Source organism: Aotus nancymaae, unplaced genomic scaffold, assembly GCF_030222135.1.
Source record: "Aotus nancymaae isolate 86718 unplaced genomic scaffold, 86718_ANA_hifiasm-v0.15.2.pri h1tg000072l, whole genome shotgun sequence".
Classification (NCBI taxonomy): Eukaryota; Metazoa; Chordata; class Mammalia; order Primates; family Aotidae; genus Aotus; species Aotus nancymaae.
The window spans coordinates 5,223,064-5,239,990 of NW_026988487.1; the positions used below are offsets into that span (position 1 = coordinate 5,223,064).

At 36.6% G+C, this 16,927-nt stretch overlaps 1 protein-coding gene across 1 annotated transcript in view; it reads right to left on the reverse strand.

Moving 5' to 3' along the window:
• Positions 1 to 16,927, reverse strand: part of CA10 (carbonic anhydrase 10) — a 539,027-nt gene that overhangs the window by 354,294 nt on the left and 167,806 nt on the right. The gene's annotated exons all lie outside the window — the stretch shown is intronic.

Below are 16,927 nucleotides of genomic sequence, written 5' to 3' on the forward strand. Positions count from 1 at the left end.
ACAGATAGCTATTTGTTCAAAGTAATCATGTATCTTGTGACTATAATTTATGCATAGGTGAAATGAATAATAGCAAGGTCATAAGGGAAAGGAGGTAAGAATTGGTAATACTTTAAGAAACTTGCATGACCTGTGAAGTTGTATAGTTGTATTTGAAAGTGAACTTGGATTTGCAGTCAATGCATTTTGCAAACCCCAGGGAAATCACTACATTACAAAAGAAAAAGTCTGGTTAAGAGACTGAAATCGAGTTGGGTTTTAGACACAACTTTGAGAAAGTTATTAAATATGCAAGTATAGTTGGTGGGGAAGATGAAGAGAAATCAGGTAAGAAAATGAAATCTAGCAGTTAGTAAGATAGGAGAAAAACCAAGAGACGATGGTTTCCAGAATGCCCACGAAGAAAGATTCTCACACAAGGAGGTTAAAAAGTATATTATTAGATGTTGAGTACACATAAAACAGAATTTCAACAGTGGTTGTTTCAGTGTGGTGGTTTTTCCGGGTAATTTAATTTTTTCCATTCTGTTTCTACCTTTTAAAACTGTCTTGCAGTAAATATGCAACACTGTTGTAATAAGAAATAAAATAAAAATCATTTTTAAAGTATCAGGTCCTTTACTCCTACCCAAGAATAAACATTATTTTTACCTTTCTACTAATGTCAGCTTCTAAGTACAATACCGTATTATAGGGAAATCTGTTGGTAAAAATGTCCTAGGGCAGTGCTGTTCAATAGAGATACAATAGGAGATGCATACATAATTTTAAATTTTCTAGTATACACATTGAAAAAATATGTGAAATTAATTTAATATTTTATTAGCTTAGTATATCCAATGTCTTATAGTTTCAACAATATAACCAATACAAAAATACTAATGATTGATTTCACCTTTTTCTGGATATCTTTGAAATCCTGTGTATACTTCACACTTACAATACTTCTCAATTCATATTTGTTTCAAGTTCTTAACACCTGCATGTGGCTAGTATCTACCAATTTGGACAGTATGTTCTAGACCCTTGCTCTTCAAAGTACGGTTCACAGATCAGCAGCATTGGCTTCACCCAGGAAATTGAAATAAGTGCAGAATCTCAGTCCTTACCCTGGAGCTACTGTATCAGAATCTGTTTCTTTCTTTCTTTCTTTTTTAACTTTTAGGTTTAGGAATACAAGTACAGGTTTGTTACATAGGTAAAGTTGTGTCATGGGGGTTTGTGGTACAGATTATTTTATCACCCAGGTATTAAGCCTAGTATCCATTAGTTATTTTCCCGATCTTCTCCCTTCTTCCAATGTTCCACCCTCTGAAAGGCCCCAGTATGTGTTGCTCCCCTCTCAATGTCCATGTGTTCTCACCATTTAGCTCCCACTTATAAGTGAGAACATGCGGTATTTGGTTTTCTGTTCTTGTGTTAGTTTGCCAAAGATAATGGCTTCAAAGGAATATAAATCATTCTATTATAAAGACACATGCATGTGTATGTTCACTGCAGCACTATTTGTGATAGCAAAGACATAAAATCAACCTAAATGTCCATGAATGAGAGACTGGATAAAGAAAAGGTGGTACATGTACACCATGGAATACTACACAGCTGTAAAAAATAGTGAGATTATGTCCTTTGCAGGGACATGGATAGATGGAGCTGAAGCCCATTATCCTTAGCAAACAAACACAGGAACTGAGTCTCTGTTTCTAACAAGTACTCAGATGATACTGTTGCTGCTAGGTTCACGGACCACACTTTGAGTAGCAAGACTACCTATGTCCAACTGAAGCATTTTCTAGAAGCTCTTCAGCAGTTCCTTAATCTGTTTTCTGCTGCAGTTCTCTCTCTCTTCATGTCCATCATTCCTCCAAACAGCAATGATTACGTGCTGGTTACTGCGTGCTAATGCTTTACAAGTTTTATCATCCGCATTTTACAGAAGAGAAAACAGAGGCACAAATAGATTATGAAACTTGCTCAATATCACCCAGCTAGTAATTAGTGGAGTTGGGATTTGAAACCAACTAATCTGCTTCCAGAATCCAGCGTCCTAACCAACCACTATTTTTTTTATATATGTGTCTCTTCTACTTAAGATACATCTAGCTCTTCAAAGATAGATATCTTATACATCTTTTCTCTACAACAACTATTTAATACAGTAAATGTTTCTGTAAAGAAAGGAAGGATGGCTTCCTTCGTGTTTGCCTGATAGGACTGCCCTTCCAGGACCAATTGCCCCAGAAACCAACTGCCCTGTTTTATAGGTGCTAGTAGACATATTATTGTGTGGCAGCCATGGTCAAAACACCTGCCAGGTGCTATCTCTGTGTCTATCATTTCACATTAATATTAAGAACATATGAAATTCTATAATATCCAAACTGAATTTTTGCTAAAAATGTATTTTTACTAATTAAAAAAAATTAATCTAACTGATAATCTAACAGGTCTGAGATTTACAAGCAGAAGTTGTGCTAACCAGTGAAATGCCCATAAAGGAAGTAGTAGGGGAGAAAGTATGAAGCTGGGATAATTCTAAATCCAAACAACCACTTTCTTGATATCCAGGTGGTAAATTTTCCCGCACATCCATTAGTGATCCTCTTTTCAGACTCTCTTGCCTTTTATTCTAATCAATCTAATTCCATTTACATTTTCTTAGTTAACATGCCTGCTTTTTGGAAAGGGTCCAAGTCTTCTTCCTTTGGAACTTTCAACTCTCTATTTCTCATTTGACTGCACTAAAGCAGCTGGGATGTTTTTGAGAGTTATGGGTAGGGAAGCCCTTTGTGCCCTTAGGTAGATGCACACATTGGCTGTCAACATCTATTTGATTTTCCTAGGAGGTGCTTCCAGGAGAGAAACACCACTTGTCTCATAGATGGCCCCAGTCTATGTCTCAAATAAAACAGATACCAGAAACAGGGAGAAGAACATGTCCTTTTATGAGAGGTATAAAGATAACAATGGTGTGCATATATCTCCACCACTTAAGAGCTGTGTGCCCTCTGACAAGTTACTCAGGATCTCTGAACCTTATGTTTTTAACTGTGTCAACATGAACTAGATAACCACTATGAATCTCAGGTTCCATCTATAAATAACTTGGTATTTTAACTTATCACCTAGGGTTTCTGACAGCAATGAGAAAAATGATGAAAAATATAGTGCAGATTCCAACACCTGACAAATAATAATCCATCAGCATTTTCCTTCAATACATTTCCTAGTGAAGCACAGGAGTTTTAAGACCTCAACTTGATATTATCCCTATTTTAAACTTTCCAATGGCCAACTGCAAACATCTCCATATCAACTCCCTCCAAAACATACTTGTCCTTCAGATGTATTTCAGATGTATTTCTTGCTGAATAATCTTTGTATGCAATGATCCCCTATATTTACTTACTTACAACTGCATCATAAACATCCTAGGAGATGTTTAACCTAGGTTAGTTTCATTTCAATTTGGGGGCATTTATTACAATCCCAGAAATAAACAGGTGCTTAATAAATGCTTTTTGCTGATACCAGCCATTCCTAAAGTCTTTAGATAACCATTCATAATTACCCCCTCCTCTGCCCACTCCAGCTCCATCCTCTCATCTTACGCTGGGGCCCTCCATCACAGACCTCACTCACTTAACTGCAAATTGGGCGTTGTTCCTTTGTTCTCATTATAAAACATTTCAAACATACAGAGAAGTAAAACATCTATGATTTACTCTACCACTCAATTTTTCATGTATGTTGACATGTGTTATATTCTTTTGGTCCTGGTTTTTAATGATTATAAATGTTTCAGATACAGCTGTGAACCTTCCAATCCTATTCTCTTCCTCAATCCTTGGAGGCAACCACTGTCCTGCTGTGTCCATAGTTTCATTTTTGCTTTACTTTAAAACAAAGGGGTTACAATATCCCTTTGAAAGGGTTATGAGGCTTAAGTAAAATAAAATTTATGCTGTGACTGACAAAGAGTTAAAACAATAGTTGCCTCTATCATCCTCATCATCACCATCACTCTTGACCTTATCATTTTTCTCTGCACATTCATGTGTCCTCCAGTAGGTCTTTGCTTTTCTGAGATCTGGAACTACACATTTTTACTATATACCTATAACTTAGCCTAGTTCCTGATACACAGGAAACACACAAAACTTGTAAAGTACATACATGCTATAAACGCTGGACTGATTGCCTTCTGTTCTCTGATTTCAGGCATAGTCTTAGAGCACATTAGGCATAGTTCTTTACCAGTTCTCTAAAATAGTAACTTAACCAGAATATGCAGGCTAAAATCCATTCATCCTCAAAAACCCAGAGTAATGACAATCTCTTCATTCTTTCAAGTGGCCTGGATCACCTGATTGTTAGTATCACGTATTCGTCTCTAATACCTGACACCAGAAAAACAAAAACAACCAGGACAAAATTAAGGTTCCTGAAGTCCAAAGGCTGAACTAAAAGATAATAGATAGATGAGCACTCAGTCTTCTGGCATCCTCAATATCCTCTCAGCCTTTTAGATTGCTATAACCCAACTTGCTATTTCCCTTTCAATTACCAAGATTTACAGAATAAAAAAGCTGAACTTGCCTTTAAAAATTATTCGCAGTAAAATTCGATTTTGTTTACTTGATGCTAAATACTGATAGTCAAGGAAGTTGCAGGCAATCTTACTCGTTTTCCCCCATACACTAATTAAACATTTTAGTGCAGATATCAGCATAATTAAATAATTAGGAAACAATAAGAAGTGCTTGGGATAATTTGTAATATCAGTGCACTGATGCATTGGGTCCAGATACCAGGATTTGATTGGCAGGACTTTATTAGGTTTTGGCAGCACTTAGGTAGGCTGGGAGCTCCTTTATGAGGCTCTTGCACATTAATCCAAGCTCCTGTTCTCGTTAATACTGATGAGTGAAGGCAGTTAATTGAATTATGTATGAAGCACTGCTGATTAAATAATATTTCACTCCCTACTATAGAATTAGCTCTGCTGGATTAACATCTACTGTTGTCTCTGACACTTAATGTTATAAGGACCTCTTCTCAAGCATACACTTTGATTCTTTCCCATCTGTTCAACTGATGCATCATCTCAGTTGCCACTGGAACAAACTATCCTTCAGCTCTGACATAAGGTCACTTTGGAGAACGGATATAGTTATTTATTAGCATCTGTCTAACCATGAACAGAAATCCTCCCTAGTGTCTCCAGTATTCTAAGGGCATTATTATCTAAATTCACTGTGGAATGTGAAGAAAAATTCTAATTATTTATCACTGTATTCTGCTTAAGGTGACAGGAAGAGAAAATAACTCAAGGTCTTCCAAATCAGCCTTAAAAATAAGTATTATTTTGAGCTGCATATGTAGTTTTGCCTAAATTTGTACACCTTCTCTTCTCATGTAATCTGGTGTTGAGAAAACAGAAGTCTTTCCTAGTGGAAGATACACTCAAGTTTCTTTTTCTCTCTTTCCTACCTCGCTCCTTCCTTTCTTCCCCCTCTTCTTTTATCAAGAAATTACTGAGTGCCAGATGCCGTAATGGGTGCTGACGTGCAGAGATAAACAACCAGTAGTTCCTCTTTTAGAGGAGTTCATGTCTTAGCAGGAAATAAAATAGGCACATATTTAATATCATGTGGCATACAATATATGGTACATAATAGAGATGCACATGGGCAGAAGAGAGAATGACTAACCCTACTTGGAGAAATGGCAAAAACTTTGAGAGTGGAAGCAACAAATGGTGAATCTTAAAGAGTGAATAGATGATGTCTAGGTTCTGACTCCATCAGAAAGAAGAAAAAAGGGCACAGGGTGCATTAAATTGTAGGTAGCCCCATTGCCCATTGAGGGGTTACAAGAGTAGGGATTAGGTTGATACATAATTCAAGAGTTTTGTTTCCCCTTATGACTTGGATAAGATTTGTTGAATTGTGTCCTTAGTCTTTCAAGGATAATGCTGTATTAAGAGAGTGTATGGTACAATGGAAGGAACATAGATTGGGCAAGAGACCAAATTTGTATGTGACCTTAGTCAAGTCACATTTCTTTTCTAGGCTTTAAATTTTTCAACTGTAATATAAGGGGTTTTTGGCAGAACACATTTGGCTGAAGGTTTGCAAAAATCCTGAGAGACAGTAGGAAATGAGATTGGTCCGTCTTTAAGAGAGGTAGGCTGGAAGACTACCTTGGTGAATTTACTATAGTTCAGTATCCGCTTTCTAATTTTGAAAGTCCAGAAACTTCTCATCAGTGCTACAGAGACCTGAACTTGAATACCTGATCTACACAGACTAAATTTAGGAGAGATTAAACTATATAAATGTGGATCAATTTATTGATTTATAGTAAATTTTCTTGTCAACTTACCCTAAAATTTCTTATTAAAAATTACAGAGAAATCTACATTGTAATCAAAAGTTACTTAAGCCTGGACTCCCAGCAAAAGGAATTGAATGATTTAAAAAAAATATTTTATGATATTAGGTCCTGAAAGCACCTACCTCACTATATATCCGTGGTAGAGTTTTGTCTGTCAAGGGGAATGGCTTTAATAAGATGGGCCAGAAACACTTTTCTAAGGACACTGTTGAAGAATTGCCTCTCATACTTTCTTTTCTTTTAGACTTTTACTATTCACCAATTTTCCTTTTCTATAGGTCTTTTTTCTTTCCTATAGATTACTACAATAGATGCTTGAATGGAACTGAATGTGATGGGAACACAGAAATCAACAAATATGCATAGTCATATAAGAAGAGAGAGCATAAAGCTGATAAAGTATCAAGATTATGGTTGATAAACAAAGTTATCATAGAGGAGTAAGACCATGTAATATGATTTATTGTTCACATCTCAAGTTACAAAATATTTAATACAAACAAAACAACCAAAAGAAAAAAAATAAAGCCCAACACTCAGCATTTGGATTACGAGAAAAATGTAATTCTTTAATTAAAATTATTAATTGCTTTTATGTTGTGCTTCGCTTACTACAAATAAGTTTAAAAAATAGGGAATATGATGCCTGAAACACAAATGCTGAATTTTCAACTAAGAATTTTGTTTATATGCCTTAGCATTGTTTTTTTTAAAGATATGCAAATAATGATTTAACTAAATAATTGAAATTTTGTAATTAGGAGAAGACATCATTCAACCATTGAGAAAATTTTAAAAACCTCATGGGCCACTTTAACATTTTTATGAAAGTTATACTAAATCCTTACATTTGGTGACACTCCCTAAATAAAAGGAATCAGGCTAACAAAAACAGGATGTAAACAGAGAAAAGTATAACCAAGGTTAATTCCAAAATTTATGTAATATCTAAGAAAGTTCTTTGTGCAAAGGTTCTCTGTCTATCCGGGCTTGAAGATGACTCAACTGAGATGGTTGGATTTTCAGAACTAATTTCCTGTGTTACTCTTGCTTTCAAACCTTTCCAGTGGCTGCATTTTAGCAGTGGAACCAAACTGGGTCAGCCTTTGTGTCCCCTCACATATTACATTTCTTCTTCCCTTAGGAGCTGTCACTTTTCTCCTCCTTGAAATAAATTCATCTAAAGAGAATTTCTCTCAATCAACTTCCCATCATTCTCTCTGGGGTATTCAGAACTATTATACTGTCAAAAGCGTGCCATCCATGCATTCACTGAAACACAACTATTGAAAGCTTAATAATAATAGTAGTTACTACTTGCTGAACTCCTCAGATATGCTTTGTTACCTGCACCTTGGGGTCAGTAATAAATAAAGCATCTTTGTCCTTGAGGAGCTCCCGGTAAACCAAGAGAGGCAAATATGTAGGTTGTTATCCATGTCAGAGGAAGAGCACCAATGAGGAAGCAGCTCATTCAAATGGTGACTCTCCCACATCCTCCATTCTTGGTGTCATCATCCACCCTGTCCTCCACACTTCACAATCACACCCCTCTCCTCTTTCACCTTTTCATATCAAATGGTATTTTCTCCTTCAGAAATATGTCTCTTCTCACTGTCAATAAACTAGGTCCTCCATATCTCTTGCCTGGACAACAATAACCTCTTTGCCACTAATGCCTTTCTTCCTTAAATTATTATTATTTTTAAGCAGCACTGGTTCAAAAATTTCCACTAGGTCTGACTTACTCACAGAACAAGTTCAATCTCCTCGATATGGCCCATGGTTTAACTCTTTCTAGTGTGGCCTTCTTATATTCCTCCAGCCTAATTTCTCATCTCACATTCCAGGATACACTAAAACTTTCCTAATACCTTAAACATGCCCCTTTCTTTAAATTGTCTGTAGCTTACAGCAGGTACTTTTCTCTACTTGGTATGAGTTTCTTCCTGACCCCATCTTCTTTATAAAAATGCTTATTAAGTAGATCAAAAATCATGCCCACTTGGCCTTTTTGACACCCACCTTGTAAAGGGCTAACAGATGGCTACACCAAACCACAGCAGGCTACTCTAAATGAGAGCAAAAACTTGCCTTGTACATAACATCTGAGGACCCCACTTCAGCCAAACACAAAACTACACAGGTGGTAAAAATGTCACCAAAAGAACTTCTGTAATATGCTCAACTATATCTCCCAGATCTAAAGATGTAAAGAATTTCTGAAAATATCTTTCTCACAGCCAACAGGTGTAGGCTAGGGGTTCAGAGCTTCTGGGTGACAGAGATTAGATTGTACCTTAAGCTTCATGACTTTCAATCCTTCTGTCTGGTTGGTCCCTGCTGACCCTTTAAGTTTTGACTTATCTTCAACCTCCTCAAGAGATCTTTCTAGATGCTCAACCAAGATTGATCCCCTGCTATCAACTTTCTTATAGAATCTGGTTCTTTTCCTTCATAGTACTTATACTAATTTACCATTGTAGATTTATTATTTGTTTGCTGTATTTTTCTGCACTCGTTCATAAGCTTTGTAAAGATACGTTCATCCATGCATACCTAGCACTGTTTTGTTCATCCATGCATACCGAGCACCAGCCGGGCGCAGAGTAAGTCTCAGTAACTATGTGTGGAATAAATACAACTTCATTTTGCATCCTGCCAGATAAAAGTATAAAAAAGTAGTAGATGGCATGTTCTTAGTTTAGCCTATGGATAAATCAATTATTGATGAAAATCTACTTCTATCAGAGTAGCTAAATGGTTTTCAAGAATTTTGTCTGTATGAGGAAACTATGGATACCTTGAGACAAAGAGGGGAATAAGTACTTTGAAATTTGCAATCATGATCAGACAAGTTTTTCTCAAACTCCCCAGGGGATGGAAAATTCATCTGGAAGTAGAAGAGGGTTAAGCTGTCCAAGTTTCTTTCAAGAAACATGTTGATTTTTTTGAGGGGAAAAAAATTTTAGAGGTAACACAATGTTGAGACAAATATTATCTGACTCAAACTGGGAGAAATCATATTTAAAATATCATGGTCTAAAACACTAAAAATACAGGGCAATACTTTCAGGGATCATCAAAGAAAACTGACACCACTGAGTAAACATCCCGCCAGATTCCCAGTGAGAGAAGCACTCAGAGTAATGGAAGAAAGTCAACATAAGCTGTTGTAACAATGTCAGCCTCCTGTGACAACCCTAAGCTTACTTTCCTAGTGGGAACCACAGAGACAGAAACATGTAGGGAGTATGGCTATCAAGTGGCAAACTGGAGAGCAGCGTATTAACTGTAGTATCTGCCAATGTAAAGGATAGGTCACCCTGGAACCAGCCCAGTTGCAGACAGAGGAAGTATTGGGAGGCCAAGTTGCTCCACTGGGTGGGGACCCAGGTCAAAGCCTATGTTCTTTACAGTGCCATGTCCTTTGTTCATCCACCTTAGGCTGCTACATACTGGGGAACAAGGATAAAAATGACTCATCATGCGAGAAAATGCGCAAACAATGAAAGTAGTGTAACAATTTTGTGCTCAATTACACATTCAGACTCCAGGTGCTACAGATAGCTAGAGACAAGAGAATGGGCATCCAGAAAAGGACAGGGTACAAGTATTTGCTCTCCTGCAGTTCTCCATTGAGTCGTCAGCCAAGAATAAATTTAACTTTACTTTCTTTTAATGCCTGTCCCTGGACATTTCTTATCTCATAAAACACCAACCTCATAAAATTAGAGTACCATCCCGTTTTCCTTCAATGGATTTTTCTTCTCATTTTCTTCTTATTAATTAAAATATAATGCTCTAAACTCTGATAGTACCCCTTTTCACTGTGGGCTCCCCTGGCTCACTTTCTACAGTACATCAACTTATTTATATTTATCTGTCCTAATACATATATTTTCAATTGGTTTCTATTATGCAACACACCACAGGGAAAAGAGTCTAGTAGTAAAATCACACTGTGTAGTTTAATTTCACTTCAATGCTAGGACTCTGGTTTTAATCAACTTATTCTGATCACAGAATAATTTTCAGCCCATTCAGGGATGTTAGGTAGGCCATAAGATGAGAATAAGCAAATGAGTCTCTCTACCTCTTCTTTCTCTCTTCCATATAGAACAGCACATTCCTTCTACTTCACATAAACTGAAGCTAAAGCCAGGTTCCAAATTGGTCTGGTGAAACTGTAACTGACTCTATATTACCAACTTATATTGGGAATTAATAGGATGAATAATCTAAAATCACGGGTAGTTCTGAATTAATGATATTTGTCTTGAGTAACACAATATATGCTTTTCCCCTCCAAAATATTTACCTTCCTTATTAATGATGTTTTCTTGATCTCTAAGTAGACATTAAGAAACAGAAGATACTACTTTTTAGAATGTCAAGCAAGCACTGTTTGGGTATTTTGTAAACATTGTTTTGTGTAATCATTCCATGATGAAGGCATTCATCTAGTTTACAGAGGAGAAAGTAAAGAGCAGCCGAGGATTATGGGAAAATCCCTGGGCTAAGAGTTAGGGAAAACAGTTCTAGATCATCCCATATGTACTAAAAATGGAGGATATGTGTTGTGGCAATGTGGCTAAGTTGGAATTTTGTTTTCAAAAGATCTTTTGCTACAGTTCCGAGTTAGTGTGGGCCACAAGAGACATTTTGTGTGGGACTGGAAGGCAGAAGTAAGGTGTCAGCCATGTTCTTTTTTGTGTGGGCAAGATCGGTGCTGGGTATGAGGCACTGTTAGTGCACTGGGTAGTGCACACGTCTTGTCACTTTTCTGCCAGCCTGAGTTGTTAGTGTGGGTCAGTGGCCGGGCCTGCAGCACCTTCAGTTCCTGCTGGACATCCTCTGTGTGTTCATATCTATGAAGAAGGGTGTCAGCTCTTCCTGTAGATTATTCCATCATCAAAGTTGAAAGCTGGGTATGGTGAGAGACTGATGTATGTTTCAGCTGTCCTCATAGGTTCCAGCCTAACCATTTTGCCCTTGTTTCCCCGACTTCACATCCATCTTTTCTTCTCTACTGCTTTACATATGGACTTCAGACTCTAGCACCAAGACATAGAAGCAGTAGCTTCACATAGACTGTTTATCCAGCACCCATAATTGCATAATATCCAATCCTTGTAATAATTCCTTACTCTTTAGAGTTCCATTCAGGTCTGCTTCTCCGATCAAACTCTGACAATGAGAAATCCTAGGAAATCATTCCTCTCTTCCCATAACTGTTTCTTAATCAATAATTAGTCCTCTGGCTCTACGGTGAAAATGAAGAGTGACCCAGAATTGTGCTAAGGGTTTTTTCTTTCTGTTCAGATAGTTCACAAAATAGTCATTTACATTTTAATAATTACAAGCTAAATTAACAGGTGACACTGTTGTGAAGGTAAGAATCACCATTGGGAATTATGTCTTGGACTTCATGATGTGAGCAATATTTCAAGGAAGTCCTCAAACCCGAAGCCACTGACGTGAAGAAGCCTGTGAAGAAGATGAAGGTTGAGAGCAAGACCTATGGTTGCTGAATGTCCTGTTTTCATGCAGGTGTAGTGAAAGCAATAAATCCAAACATGAGTTTAACACCTTGCTTCTTTCAAGCGCTTTCACAGCTAGTGGCCACACTTGTCAAAATGTCTGCCTTATAGAGTTGCTGTGAGAAACTCACTGATAATAGATCTGGAGACCTCAAGATGAAGCGAGGCGCACAGTTGTGAATTCACAGTAATTACTATGTTTTACATTTGTATGTTTCTTTGACTTTTGCTAGCTCTCTTCAATGGATCTTCAGAGTAATCTTGAAATGCTGTTAATACCCACTTTTCTTAAGAGGAAATAAACACCGAGTATAAAAATGGCTTGCTTGAAGATCATATGGCTGGCAAGTGGTGGAACAAGGACCAATAATCTGATTCACTGAAATAACGACAGAGCTGATAAGTATGGAACATGTAAGCATGTGTCAGACATTGCCTATGCATATCAGTTTAATTCACCCTCATAAACCTATGATGATAATAATAGTATCCTTTTCATAGATTAGGGAACTGAGGTTCAAATATTAAGAGAGGTTATCTCTTTATGTTGTATCCCAGTTAAATGGTAATGAGGATTAAAATCTCAACTATAGATGATCAACCAGCTGGGGGTGGGGTGGGTGCAGTGTTCTAAGTTTAGCTTATTAACAGTGAAACAGTATAGTACTTAAACTATTATTCTGAGGACTAACCAAGCTAAGATAAGTAAGCTGCTGATACCATGCCTGACATGTACTGAGCACTCCTTTTGTTGTTCATTGTCTCACTCACTAGGGCTTAGTCTAAGAAGACCTAGTGCCTTTATTGCTTATGCCGGGGATTAGTTCACTATGGTCTATGGGTCAAATCCAGCCTGAGACCTGTTTCTGTGTGGCCTATGATGTAAGAATGGTTTTTACATTTTCAAAGGATTGTAAAACACAAAGAAGAATATGTAACAGAGGCCTGTGTGGCTTGTAAACCCTAAAATATTCACTATCTGGCCTTTTATAGAAAAAGTTCGGCAAACCATAGACTATCCATGCTGTTTTTTTGACCTTGAGATGCAGAACTGAGAGATCCAGAAAGCCTGTATTGATTTACTCTAAAAAGGCAGAGCTCAACCTAGAGTGAATAGATCTTGGAAGACAGGAGGAGTGAATGCAAGAAGCAGAAGAAAGCTGTGTTTGGTGTTTTTCAGTGAAGTGAATAAGAACGGATGAGATAGTAGATAATCTCTGCCATCACTGTAGCACCTTTCTGTAAGCAATTAAAGGATAAGTAACTATTATAGGGAAGTGGGTTTTTTTTTAAATAGCGGATATTGCTCCCTGTCATGCCATGTAATCTCTTACCATTTTTAGAAGACATTCTAGTACAGATTATTATAACTTTTTGAAAGCAGATTTGTGTTTTCTTTAGGGTGTTGCACTGTATAGAAATAGGCCATGAGGCAGACCAACTTTATTAGGGTTACATATGTATCTTCTAAAAACTAACCTGCCTGCAGCAGATTTAAAGTTTCTACTATTCATATCTTTCTATGATAAAAATGTGTGTTTGGGAGACAGCATTTATCTTCATGAAACACACACACAAAGAAATGCCAAGTCATTGTGCTGGAGAACTCCAGGACATTTAGCTTCCATTTGGCTGACCCTGAAGGCAACAGTTACCCTGAGGTTCAAGGCTACTAGCCTCCTTTCTAGCTCAAAAATAAGGAGGGGCAAGAAGCACTTAAGACAGATAACCCAGTCACCACTATGAGTTTTATCCTGGTTTTACCAAAAATCTGTTAGGAAGAGAGTAAAGAGTCCACATATTAAAGCAAGCAAATGCTTCCAAGGCTGCCATTAAACTTTAATTAAAAACATGAATCTCCTGGAAATGTTTCTTGGTTGGCCCACTGCAGAGATAAGATGTGTGAGACAAAAAAAAGCAGTGATCTGTATCAGGGAGAGAGGAGAGGCCAGAGGGCATATGAGGCAAGTTTGCAAATTCATACAGAGCCGTAAAAAGTCCCAGATGCCTCTGGGACTACATACAGGAGGTGCTACTGCAAAGAAATGACCAGCATGGGGTCACTGAACAGAGAATGTAGAGAAGGGAAGATGGACAGTTATGGAGTCAAATAAAGACAGTCCAGTATCTAAACAAATGGTGAGTCTTTAGGGGTTCTTTAAATGTATGCCCATACATAAATAAATAATGAACATGCACTGTATCTACACTTATTTATTATTTTTAAATGCATAATTTTATTTTATTCTTAAAATTCATGTAGGGAGAAAGAATCAAGTTCTCCATTTCAGAAATTTTAAAAGTTTCAAAAAGGGAAAGGAAACATATCCATTAAGCCTGTCTGATTGACATTCAGGCACTCCACAGATATTTCCACATTGCCTCATGTAAGCATTGCAAGAAGCCAGTGTGCTTATTATCATGTATGTAGTCGTTATTGTAGTCTTTTAACATATGAGAAAGTTGAAACTGAGAAGTTTGAGATCTCACACAAGTAACAAGTTCTAAAGCTGGAATTTGAACTCTATGACTGGCTATACCCTTGACCTCTTTCCATTATACAACCCTTCCTTCTCTATGTAGGATTATCCTACCTTCAGAAATAAGGAGAGAAAGGTTTGCACAGGAATGAGGTTTGCTGTCTCCAAGTCTCTTGTTCTTTCTAGATATCAAGATGCTTCCACTTTGTTCTTCAGGTTATATGCTGGACCTGTCAACAGATTGATCTCCTTATTAATCCCTGTATATAGTTCCATTAACCTGTGGACCATTGTACATGTCACTCCCCTTGCCACAGATATTTTAACCTGTTATTTACATCTTTCAAGTTAAACTTGAGCATCAGCTCTTCCTGGAAATCTTCTCTCACCCTTTTTTCACTGTGACAACCATCATGGCTCCCCAAGGATGCCCTCCAGTTTATAAAGATGCCTGTCCTGTGGGTTCCCATAAGACCTTATCCTCTCCCTATCCAGCAAGGACCACAGTACATTGTAAGAGCCAGATTGCATATTTATTTCCTTTATTTTACAATTTATTTTATAAATTCCCTGAAGACAGGAGCTGTGCTATTTCCTGAGGCTCCAGCATGGTCCTTGACTACCAGTGGTCACTTAGTATCTGTTAAAAGAATGAGTAAATGAAATCTTTGTTTCCCTATTTTGTACTTTTTAGGCTAGAATTTTGAATCATAGATAAAGGAAATACAAACAAGAAAGTTCCTTATTTTATTATTTATCCATTGATATTAGAGTAGGAGAAACTTAAGACAGAGGGATTTGTTATGGAACTTGCAAATCAGGTAGAAAACAAAAGTTCACATATAGGGGAAATGGGTGCACTTAGTTGCAATGGCTTTCTTTAAAGAAAAGGCAAAGAAAGAGACCTCCCAACTGTCCTGTTGGCTTTTATCAGCTTTTACCGTGCTGGGGATACTAAGCTAGTCAAATCAGTATCTCTTCTATTTCCATGTGCAAAAAAGCTTATTAATAAGGGATTAAAACATTTCCTAAAAATATCCAGAATAGATACTTATAGTAAAAAACTAAAAACTACAACAAAAAAAGAACCTAACACAACACATAAATAAGAAGGTATCTCTTATGAGGACAACCACCAAAAATAACATGCACATCCCAAAGGGCTGCTTCCTAGTTATATTAATACATCAAAATATCCACTTACGATGATTTATTTGTAGATCTTGATGCTGAAAAGCCATTTATCATTTGCAATGCAATTTACCCATCTTTACAGATCATAAAAATTCACTGAATTATGCTTCTTCTTATGGTATAATTTAATATCTTGTTTTTCAGCACTAGAATAAATCCCCATGATAAGTAATAATTTCCCTATGTTACCCTTTAGCAGTCAGTCGTAATCAATGCATTTTATATACACACATGCATATGAAAAGTTAATGAAACAAATTTCTCACCTCATAATTTTTTAACTGGATCCCAAACCAAAAGAACAGAGAAAAGTACCTAACCTATTTAGGAATCAGAACAAAATTACCCAGTTAATAGGAAAGTCAGCTGTATATTTCTAGAATAAGTGTAACATCTTGCTTATTCCACCAAAACTGTAATTTATAACCAATATTGTGAAAAAGACACATGTATGTGTTTTCTTAGAAGTTCACAGTAGAGATTCTTAGTACAGCCATTCTATCTATGCCTTAGACAATAACGAGAGAATAAAATGATGTACATTGGAGATCTGGAATAAATTTATGACTTTTACATTATTAATATGCATGACACTATCTTACCTTATTTTCACAACATTTCTACAAAAAGATCTAAGTGCTTTAATAATTAATATGTACTTTTTCCATCCTTTAGAGAAACTGAGGCATGGAGAAATTCAGAGAATGCTTCAAAAATACTAATGAGATCGTGATAAATGCTAAATGATAAAACAAGACTAGTTCTCGTGTTATAAGATAACAGACCAATCACATCCTCTAATGCAAAACTCCATTTTTATTATAAAAGTATTAAAATCCCTAATTATTTTTAGCCTCTGAAGAAATTTGCTAATTGTTCTCAGACATCCAAAGCTAGGTCAAGAACAAGACCTTTTTTTTCCCCTTAAGTCATAAATTTGTCTAAAATAGAGTAAAACAAAGACTTAAGAAATAAGACTCTCAAGTTCTAAAGTGCCTTTTAAACTTCAATGGCATATTAGCAAGTTTTTCTGAAGTATATAACCAAGATCCTGGATCTCCATAAATCTCAAGTTTTGAATACTTCTATAGCACATCATTTCTCCCATAAACTGTAATAAAGTACAAAATAATAATTTGGTGAACCCTTTAGAACCTTAATGAGTCTATTAATACACTAATAGAATCATTTTAAAAATCCGTAAAAATAAATTCTACTTCCCAAATAAACACACCACCACACTGTGCTTCCACATTACTGCTGCAATATTGTGAAGTTACTGGAATCTTAGACTTTGAATCTCCATTAATT